Genomic DNA, 11421 nt, shown 5'->3' with positions numbered 1-11421 from the left:
ATTATTAGAAAAAAGTTTAAAGCAGAAAAGTAGGAAACTTTGAGCTCTTTAAAGGAGATCGAAATAAAAAAAATCTTAAGTTAAAAAAGAAAAATTGAAGGAATTTTTTTTACAAACTTTTTCTTTTTTTTTATTCTTTTTACTTTAATTTTTTTAATTTCCAGAAATGATTCGATTCACAAGAGCCTGAATCAATTTTTTCCGATTCTTTCGATTCTTCAACTCAGTTTTAAGTTTAAAAATGTATACACATTTGTTTAGAAATACATCTATTATTGAATTTGAATATATTTATATTAATCGGATACAGTTCATATATTGTAAAATGTATTAGTAAAATAATGAGATTGTTAATATCATACAGTGTTACATAGATTCTCTAAAGTAGAAGTTCTAAATAAAATGTTCAGATCATTAACATTGTAAACACTGTTCTGTTTCTCCTGGAGGGCGTTTCAGTTTGGCCACTAGGTGGTGATCACGCTATAGAAATACACTTAATTCAAGAAGAAGACAACAGTATGAGGGGGAAAACGAAGTTTTAGACCACAAATAGTCGTTTTTAAAATTATTTCCTTAAAAGAGTTTGGAAAATTAATGCCTGTAAGAAAATAAAGATGTTTATTTAGTCAGCAATGTATTATTTTGGTCAACCGAGCGTTAGCATTAGCCGTCCTATGGGAAATTATATTGAACGTTAGCATTAAGCTAGCGAACTTTATCTTTGTGTGCTAAATCAACTTATATCTTTTATAAATCGATTATTGATCTATTAAGCTTAATTCAAATTATTCAATTTCCCTTAAAAATTAATTTATACATCAATTTAAACAAGTCCTCTTAAAAATGTAGTTTGAATTATGTCACTTTTTGAATATTATCATTAAAAAAGTTATTTTTATCACTGGAGCTGCAGCTCAAACCAGAGACTATATAAGAATAAACACTGTTTTAATATGCTTCTAGTGCTTGATTGTAAATTATAAAATGTAAATTATTAAGAAAATTTAAAAACATTGTTTTTTTTTCAGGCCAGCACATTAAGTTGTGGTTTATAACATTATTAATGTTATTAATTATACGAACAATTGATAATCCACAACTTTTTATCCAGTTAACTATCTTAATAGTTTTTTTTATTTAATGAAAATCATAATTTTCTATACATATAGCACAATTTGTATTATATTTACAATAGGGCTGAGAATCACTGGGTACCTCACGATACGATACGCGATACATGGCTCACGATATCGATAATATTGCGATACTGCGATAATTGGTAAAAATGCTCTCTAATAACTAGCATTATATAGAAGAACATGTTTTAGGGAAAATATATCCCCTTTTATCTTTTTTAGCTTAAACACAATCATAGTAAACAACTTTTATTATTTTGCGCAACAAATTATAGACACTTTTGTGCAACATCGCTGAAATCAGTAATACTATGTCTTTGACGAGCATTGGCAACAACTGAATTGGAATTATCTGTCAGATTAAATGTTAACAATAGTAAACATGATCAGCAGTGACACTACTTAGTGCTGAATTGTTGTACGCAACAGAGCAAAAATTAAATAATTCAAGTGGCGACAGCTATCTACCTCCAAAAGAACGTCGCTCCAAAGGATGATGAATATAATGTTTACAGCCTCTCTCAAAATTGACCTAATTTTTTGTTCACTTTTCCCTCACTTGAAAAGGACTGAGCATCCCAAAAATGAAGGCTGATTTACTCAGACTGGCACTTGAGATTATTTTTCCAATCTTTATCATTTTTCCATTTGGTCAGTCAGCAGTCAATAGGTAAACACATAATAATGGCAATAAATATAACTTCAAGTGCTTCAATTAATTAGCAACCTCCCTAATTTTACAGTGAATTCATGTACTTTATTTTACTTACATTTTAATTTAAGTTCATATATTAAATCTTGCTTTTTTTATTTAAGAATTAATTTAAATTAACATTGGCAAAAGTACTTACATTGTTACATTATACATTTACCAAAGTTACACCAGCAGGTTAAACATTGAAGTGCATGAAAACGGAAATTCCGACGGTACCTGAAGCATACACAAACAACTACGAAGCACGCGGCCAGTTCCCACAGCAAACAGGAAGTAAGTGATCACTAACATTCTAGCGCTCAGACAAAGTCACTTCTTACCGGCTGGATCTCCTACAGATGGGGGATAAATGCTGACAGGTAGACATGCTTCACACACGCGCTACCGAGCCTGTATCTCACCGGAGCTTCTCCCGAACGAGCGCGTGCATCGCTATTAAATGTCCGACGTAGCGCGGCCATCTGCGCAATAGTTCCGCTGCGAGACTCAGACGCTTAACGCAACAGCCTCTTCAAATGAAAATATAATATCGATACTTGGTGGGAACCCATCGAGAATCGATCGCAGGACTATATATCGCAATATTGATATTTTGGCATACCCCTAGTTTACATTAAAATGTCAATAAATGAATTAAACATTTCTTGTAATACCACATTTCATAATCAAACAGATGTGAGGAAACAATAATATAATTTAATATATAATTTAATATTTTTCCTAACTGTACTAGTTTATATTATATTTAACATAAATGTATTTTGTGACTTTCACAGAAATAAACCTGAACTTTCAAACGTTTTGGAGTTTGGACGTGAAAAGGTCGGCCATGTTTACCTTCAACAGACGCCCACAAAATCAACACAACAGGGTTGGAATGTGTTCCAGGTTTGGACTTTGGGACTTTAGCGGAAAACAAAACCAAATGTAACTAAAAGCTTCTGATGCTGCGAAGCCGAGCGACAGAACCAGAACAGAACCAGGATGAGAGGACTGACGCTCCTGTGTCTGTGTGGATGCGTTCTGGCAGCAACCGAACCTGCAATCATCTTAGATGTAAAGAAGTTTTTACATTCTGTCATATTTTAACAAATGAATATTTGCTTTTAGATAGTTATTTGTATTTTATTTATTAGTAATAGAAGAAATGTCATTTCAAACTTTGTTTAACTTGTAGTTTTTACATTTTTAGTGTCCGTCATGTTATACTCCTTTCGAGGGCAACAACGGGACGACCTTCAACTCAGCAGAGGTCAGTCATTTCTGCTGCTTTATTGGTGTTTCTGAACTAAAATCCAAATTAAAAAAAAAATATATATATATGCTTTTTGTTCAGCCATGATTTTTTTCTGCAGAAATCTCAGTTTATTTGTGCTAACATGATTTATTTATTCAATTTTTTCACAGAAATTGTAAATAAATCTGAATCATGAAAAATCAAAATAACAAATAAAAAAAAGTTTTTTTGTAGTAATTTCATTTTAAACACAAAAAATAAACTTTATTTAGTACTTTTTAAGAGAGATGAAAGAGACTAAAGTGATTTTACTTTCTATAATAAATAAGCATTTATGTTTTTAAATGTTTCCATTAAAGTCGCCTCATGTTTCTATTTTCTGTTTAAATTTATAGTTGTATTCTTAGATTAAAGCTATAATATACAGAAATAATAGAAAATTAAAATGAAATTTTTAATCTAAACTGTATAATTCTGAATAAAGACAATCGTTAAATGCTGAATTTAAATAAACTTGTTATCAGTACTATTAACTGAAAATTAATTTTCTTATTTTTGCAGAGAATAGAATGTAAAAGACTTTTTTTTTAAATGACAAATCAAATATACGGCATTAGTGAAGTGTGGAAATGTTGATTTAGGAAACAAAATCAATAAAAAGAATAAATAGATTTATTTGTTGGACTTTGGATTATTAGTTAAACACAAATTCCAGCTCAACTCCTGAACTTTATGTAAAAGAACAACAAAAACTCTCTTTTGTATTTTTTATTATCATTTTTCTACTGTGAACGATAAAGATTCTGTCCCTTTTTTATCAAAAATATGAAATTTATTTTCAACCTTGAGTTTTTTTACCCTAAAAACTAAATAAACACGTTGAGTTTGAGATCAATGTATTTGTGAAGAACAAACTGTTTAATATATTTAATATATTTATTCTTAACCCTGAAAACCACAAATTTAGCTTCTGTTTTTTTTATTTCTTTTCTTCTTTTTTAAATGTTATTATTTTTTTCTTTCTATTTATTTGTCATTTAAGCTTTTTTCAAACTATTTTTTGTTAACAATCATTAATTTTGAAAGGATCTGTGACTTTGTTGTTTTCTCAGTAAACTGTGAGACATTTTAGACATTTATTTATCTCTAAATGAAACAAAATGTCATTTAAAAGTGTTTTCCATGATTGTTTTCTGTTGTTTTTTAACATCTATTTTTTTTGCAGTTTCTTAAAAGTTTAAATCTATTTCTATTATTTCCAGGATTTTATTTTATTCATTTTTATTTTATTATTATTATTATTATTATTATTTTAGTATTTGTTGACTTTTTTGCAGTTTGAGATAAAAATAGAGAACATATAATAATTAATATGTGTAGTTTAAATGTTATTATTTCCTATTATTTGATCTGTTACAAACACCTTAATAATATTAAACTTTGTTTAACTTTAAGAAAGTTTTGGTAAAATTTTGTTTTAACAAAAACAGATTTTTTTTTTTTGGTTGTTTTTTCAGGTTTTAAATGAAACGACTCCTAACGTCACATCAACACCAGAAACAAAATGGGACAAAAGGGTAAATAAATAAAATTGATTCATTTGATCTGAATTTTTCATTACATTAGCAGCAGCTGTAAAAAATCTACTTCTTTTTTCATTGAAAAATGATTTGAACTGTAAACTGGAGTAAATAAGGTGAATAAAATTAAATGTGTTGTTTAAAAATGTGAATTTTGGATGATTACCGAAGTTCAAAAGAATAAAATAAAAGGTTATAGTTATGCAGTCATTTTCAATGGATTCATCACAAAATGACATTAATTTAAATTCAAATTAAAGTTTTTTATGTTTCTATGAAACATTACCTGACAGTAAATGTTTAAATTTTACTTCTTTAAAATGTTTTTAGTCTAAATTTGGGCTTTTTGAACAAGTTTTAGACACAAAATTTAACAAAACAAACTAACTTCATGTCAGACTGAAGGATTTTATTAATTTATTCTTGTTAAAGTTTTAGTTTTTAGTTCCTGTGGACTTCAGGAGGTTTAATAATCTGAATCTTATTAAATTAAACACTTTTTAGGATCAGATTAGATTAAAAATTGACAGAATAAAACATTTGGTATTTTCTGTTCCCTTCAGAATTTCACTTAAACAAAACAAAACTTAATTTCTTTAGGATGCTGTCACACCGTTCTGCATTTTAAAGAAATAATTTAGATTTTCAGATTATTTTATCTGATAATCTCACAGATTATTTATCATCCAATCTAATCCTCCTTTGTTTTCTGCAGCAGTTTGTCAGTTTAGAAAGTGAAGCGGGTTTCCCGCCGGCGGACAACCAGGTGAAGCTCTAAACCCCAGCTCTTCTGGGGTTTAGATTTTCAAAATAAAACATCAAAAAGTGTTTCATTTTGAAGTAGTTGGACAGAGTAAAGCTTTTATTTTTGCTTTTCAGAATGAAAAGTGAAGTGAGTCCAGAGACATTCAACTGAAGAAAACCAACATTAGAGGAAGAAACCTGCTGCTGTTCCAGCCTTGCTCCATCAAAAGGATTTTTTCTTTCTTCAATAAAATCTCCAATTATAAGCTTCTACTCACCCACTTTCTTCGCATATCCGCAGAACTGCTTAGAAATGTTGTGTGAATTCTTTAGAGAGAGCCGCGGAACAAAACACACTACGAGCTAACACTTCTACTTAAGAATATCTAAAGAAAAAGAGCAGCATGTTACTGTTTGACGTTCATAGCTCTTCGGACTTCCGTTTTCTGGTTAAAACTTTGCTCCGTTACATCTGTATGCCGCCCTCGTGTGGCTGGAGTGATGTACTACAGGATTTCCCCTTGTTTTGTTGTACCTCTTTTGACCGACAGATGGCGGTCTGAATCTCCAGCAACAACTTTTTGGACCTCACTTCATGGAGAGATCTGTCGGGAAGAAGTTTGGCTTTTGCCAAACAAATTTCTGTTGAACAACAAGGTCAAAGAGGTTTCATTTAAAATGTTACATAGATTTTATCCAACTGATCAATACAAAATACAAATACAAAAAAAAAACTGAATTCTTTGCTGAAAACAGACATTATTTACGTTCTATTTCATCCAGCCATAACAAAAAACAATTATCATACGTTTCAGGTTTACAATAAATTAATATTGACTTATTTCTGTTTTTCATAGCATGATGTACATGACCTTCCTTAGAGCCGTGTATTGAATTTTCTTTTCTGAAATGTGACTTTGAATTATCTAAATTATCAATTTGTTTATCTAATTTTCATAAACAGGTTCTTCAGTACTGGAAAATGATATATAAACAACTTTCCCCCTCTTACCAAGTCAATATCGAACAATAGGTGCATATTAATACATAGAAAATCTATTTTTTATTTATTTCTCATTAACTCACATGGGACAGTTCCAAGGCATCAACTTCTGCTATTAGTTGTCTAACCTTGTTACAAAAAAAGAACCTTCTAAAAGCATGTTATTGAATTTCCAAATTCTAATTAAATCGGGTCCTGGCTTAGTATGTTGGAGGGATAACCAGAACACAGTGGTCAGAAATATTACATTTATCAATACAATTTACCAATGAGGAAGATGTTAACCAATAATCTAACCTTGAGCATTGTCCATTTCCTGAAGCATTAAACCGTGTATATTGTCTGGACACTGGGTTCTTAACTCTCCAATAATCAACTAAATTGATATTATTCATAAAATCAATAACCCGGTCATCAAACTTGTGACATTTTGCTCTGGGTGGAATTCTGTCTAACCAAAGGTCCGGTAGCAGGTTTAAGTCACCTCCAACGATTATCAGTTAAATGAGAACGTTTAAGGTCTAGAATTTGTTTACATGGGCCTGAAATTAATGTTTTGTGTTTAGCTCTTTCATTATAACCATATATGCAAACCAAAATATAAATGTCACCATCAAACCCAGTGATTAATATCAACCAGTGGCCATCAATGTCTCCAAAATGGTTTATAACTCGTTTTAAAGGACCATAACTCCAGCTAAAATGAGAGGAAAATAGAAATAGAATCACCCCAATGCAACTTCCAGAAATTTACATCTTCAACTGAATGAGTTTCCTGCAAAAAAAAAAAAAAATACATTTTGCTTTCTGCTCCTTACAAAATAAAAAAATAGCTTTTCTCTTATTGTTTTCAAGCCCCCTGGTGTTCAAAGAAATAAAAGAAAACATTTACCGTAAGAGTTATCAAAAGTACAAAGAACTCTGTCCTCCTTAGAGAACTCTTCCTTGAAGTGGATGTGCATTTCCTTGCCGACTCCCGTATTTCTTGACTGTTTCCAGACTTCATCCCGGATCACTCTGGACACAAACTGCAGGATTATTGTCTGCCTAGTCCCTCTTTTTTGCTTTTTAGAACGAGGAGCTTTCATTGGAGTGTGTGCAAGCTTCACTGACTGATCTTTAGACCTCTCGCCATCCCCCGTAAGGTCTTCAGCAGCAGCTTCTTCAGTCATCTCCTTGTCAATATCGGCCAGGGAACAGTCATGCTCATCCGTTTTGGCTAGCTCACTTTTAGTTTTTCAAATTGAAGGAAGAAAAAAAAGGGGAGAAAGTCTGCAGTAGCTTTGACTCTAGCCACAAACCTAAAGAAAAACACGAGTGTTCTTAGTTATCAAATGCTCAAAATACCACAGACAAGGACAGAAAAAAACCCCAACTTAGACCGGAGCCCGCGAAGCACGTCCATTCATTCCGCCATCTTGGATCCTCGGACGTGCCTCGTGGGCTCTGTGTTATTAGTTTTTATATATGTCCTTAATTGTGATTGTTGTGTGTTCTGCTACTAAGAGCTCTGCAATTTTGTTCTTTTTGAAAAATTTGTGTCTTTGAAAAATTTGAAAGTGTCGGAACTTGACGGCAAAAACAAGCGGCTGAGGGAGGCGGTGGCCGAGCACGGCCGGTACAAACGAAGGTGGAACCTGAGGCTGAACGCTTTGGCTGAGAAAGACGGAGAAGACATCAGAGAGACGGCCATCGGCATCCTTACCGGGTGGTTCCTATCGCCGCCGACCGCCTGCGGGAGGCAGTCGACACGGTCCATCGTTTGGGGAAAAAGGGAAATCCAGCAACTTCCAACAACACTCCCCGGCCAATTATCCTGCTGTTTGTATCCAGAGTGGTCCGGGATGATGTGTGGAAACAGTCGAACGATGCGAGAGTCTGTAAGGAAATGCACATCCACTTCAAAGAGGATTTCTCCGAGGAAGACCGGGAGGCCAGGGAGGCCAGGTCGACATGATCTGCTACATAAAGAGTTTGGGTTTTTGCATTTGAAGGCAAAACAAACAACCGACACGATAGCGATTCTCTGTTGACTACAGCTGCTTTTGCATGTAGACCTAGCTTAGGTTGACCCCAGCAATATGGCGGCGCCGCTGGTTCACTCCGGAGATGAGGCGTCTGTCTATCTATCTACGTCTACGGTGCATATAGCCCATGGCGGTGAGGGACGAAGAAGAATCTCATCCAGTGTGTGTTATGCTAAGAAGAACCCATCCATTAACACATTCTGATCAGTCATTCCACACCTGGAGAAAACAGAACTGAAAAATGAAAACTATAAGAAGACGGAAGATTTCTGGTTCACAGATGAACGATTATTCAAATAAAGTGTGAACAAATGTGACTGATCTCGCTTTGCTTTCTCACACAAACAAATTTTTGCACTTTTGAGCAAAAACTTGCCCCCCGCCACCTGGACAGAAAAAAAAAAAATTATAAAAATGAACTTTGACCTTTCTGAACAACCCCTCCCCCACCAGAGACGATGACATTTTAAAGGTCGAGCAAAACTGTTAAAAAAAATTTAAAAATCCCTTTTGGAGCCAATAAATAAATACATAAAAACATACATGATGGGGATATCCAAAATAAGTTTTAAAATTATTATGGGATGGCCACTCGACCTGTGACTTGGCGGCCATTTTGTATCAAAATCTAAGATTTGCCATTTTTACATTTTTTCCACAATACGGGAAAAGAACATTTTTTTATAAGGGATTTTCACAAAACTCCACAAACATGACACAAGCTTAAGTCTACAACCACTCCTGGAGTTTCGTCAACCTTTGACCCCAGGAAGAGGCCGCCATCTTGAATTTTAAAAAAAAGTTAATACAACTAGCTTAAAACGACAACTCGTCCTAGGATTTTTCATCAGTTATTTCCAAACTTCTCAGGCATCTTTTATAAACAATTGGGGGAAAAAATGTTGCAATTAGAAGATGTAGTTTGTGAACGCAGCAAGCTAGCGAAAATAGCGTACTCCTATTACTCGCACAGGGAAAACGAACTTTGGTCAAACTGAACAGCCCCTCCCCCACACAAGACGATGACATCATAGAGAGCAAAACCATAAAAAAATAAACAGGCCAAAAATCACTTGTGGGGCCAACTATTTTTTTTTTTTTTCAAAATACTCATGTTCGGGATATCCAAAGGAAAAGTTGAAATTATAGGATGGGCACTCAATGTAAGACTTGGCGGACATTTTGTTTCAAAATCTGAGATTTGAAAATTTTCACATTTTCTACAATATGGAAAAAATATGACCTTTTTTAAAGCAATTTTCACAAAATTTCACACACAACACTAGCTTAAATCTACAACCATCCCTGGAGTTTCGTCGACCTTTGACCTCAGTAAGAGGCGGCCATCTTGAATTTCAAAAAACAACCTTAGTACTACTGGTTAGAAACAAAAACTTTTCCAAGGTATTTTCATCGATCATTTCCCAACTTCTCAGGCATAATTTATAAGCAATGGGAGAAAAAATGTTGCAATTAGAATTTGTTGATTATGAAGCGCATAGCGAGCGAGCAAAAGCGTCCTTCTCCTATTACTCGCACATTTTTGAATGGAACATTGTACGCCTTTGAGTAAAAATGTGACCCCACCACATGCCCCAAAGGAAAAAAAAAAATGTGCACACACCTAGTACTCAGCGAAAAGGAACTTTGGCCAAATTTAACAACCCCTCCCCCACACGATGACATCACAGCGACTAAAACCGCTAAAAAAAAAAAATCATTTTTGGAGCCTTACAAATGATTTCAAAATAGATATGTTGAGGACACCCAAAGGAAGTTTATTATAGGATGGCCGCCTGACCTACAGCTTGGCAGCCATTTTGTTTCAAAATCTGAGATTTTGCATATTTTACTTTTCTCCACAATATGGGAAAATTAAACTTTTATTTATTTTAGTTATTTTCACAAAATTTCCAACATGATACCAGCTTAAGTCTACAACCACTCCTGGAGTTTTGTTGACCTTTGACCTAAAGAAGAGGCCGCCATCTTGAATTATAACAAATGTTAGTACTACTAGCTACAGACGAAAACTCGTCCAGGGGATTTTTATGGTTTCCTAACTTCTTGGGCATCCTTGGAAAGCAATCGTGGGGAAAAATTGTTGCAATTAGAAGTTGTTGATTTTGAACGGTGCGCACGTGGCGAGCTAGCAAAAGTGGCGCACTCCTATAACTTGAACATTTTTTAACGGAACATTGTGAAAATGTTATGCATGGATCCCTGATTTTAACTGAGCAAATGATATAACACAGGATGTGGACGAATCAGAAATGTGGGCGTGGTCAACAACTAACATCAGTTGCTAAGGAAATCCAAAAATGTACTTTTGCCGATTCTTCTGAAATGGACATCGATCTGTTCAGAATTCCCTGGCGACCAAAACATAAAATAGTTGCTATGGAGATAAAACCAACAGAAAAGCTGCAATTTGAAAAAAAAATGTGGTTTTACATTAACTTGCATGCAGCTCTGACTAGCTGGGTAAAATAGTGGATTATAATTATTCTTTGCTTTTTATCACAATATTTCCCCACAAATATCAAAATAAAACATTACAGCTGTTTAGTGGAAAAGAGTCTGCAGAACCCCAGTGATAAAATCAGTTTTCTTGTAAATATCAAACATCTGCGGCCAAAATAACCTTCTCGGATTAGAAACAAGCTTTATTTATTCATTTTTTCATGTTTGAAGGTAAAGAGGAGAAGATCCACCAGTGGACATGAATGACAGTTAATAGCTGTAATCATCAGGCAAACTACAACAGCACTAAAGTCTGGACCGGGACCTTCGGAGACGTTTCCTCTCTTTTGCAAAGTGGTGAGAGACGACGGCGGGACGCCGCCCGTGAAGAACCGACTCCTCGTCAGTAAGGTCACTTAATAAAGAGATTGTGAGGATGACCGCCACCTCCAGAGTGTCGTCAGCATGCGGATAAAAAACTGTTTCTACGTGAAACAGCCGGTTGAACGGCTG

At 34.1% G+C, this 11421-nt stretch overlaps 1 protein-coding gene across 1 annotated transcript in view; it reads right to left on the bottom strand.

Annotated features, from left to right (window-relative positions):
* Positions 1 to 11085: 11085 nt before the first annotated feature.
* cdv3 (carnitine deficiency-associated gene expressed in ventricle 3) overlaps positions 11086 to 11421 on the bottom strand; it is a gene marked incomplete in the record, with an annotated part of 7287 nt that continues 6951 nt past the window's right edge. The window contains 1 exon segment of the mRNA XM_036217315.1: positions 11086 to 11421.

Source organism: Oryzias melastigma, linkage group LG20 (assembly GCF_002922805.2).
Source record: "Oryzias melastigma strain HK-1 linkage group LG20, ASM292280v2, whole genome shotgun sequence".
NCBI lineage: Eukaryota > Metazoa > Chordata > Actinopteri > Beloniformes > Adrianichthyidae > Oryzias > Oryzias melastigma.
Note: the sequence above shows the minus strand (reverse complement) of the source record. Positions and strands in the feature narration are given on the sequence as shown.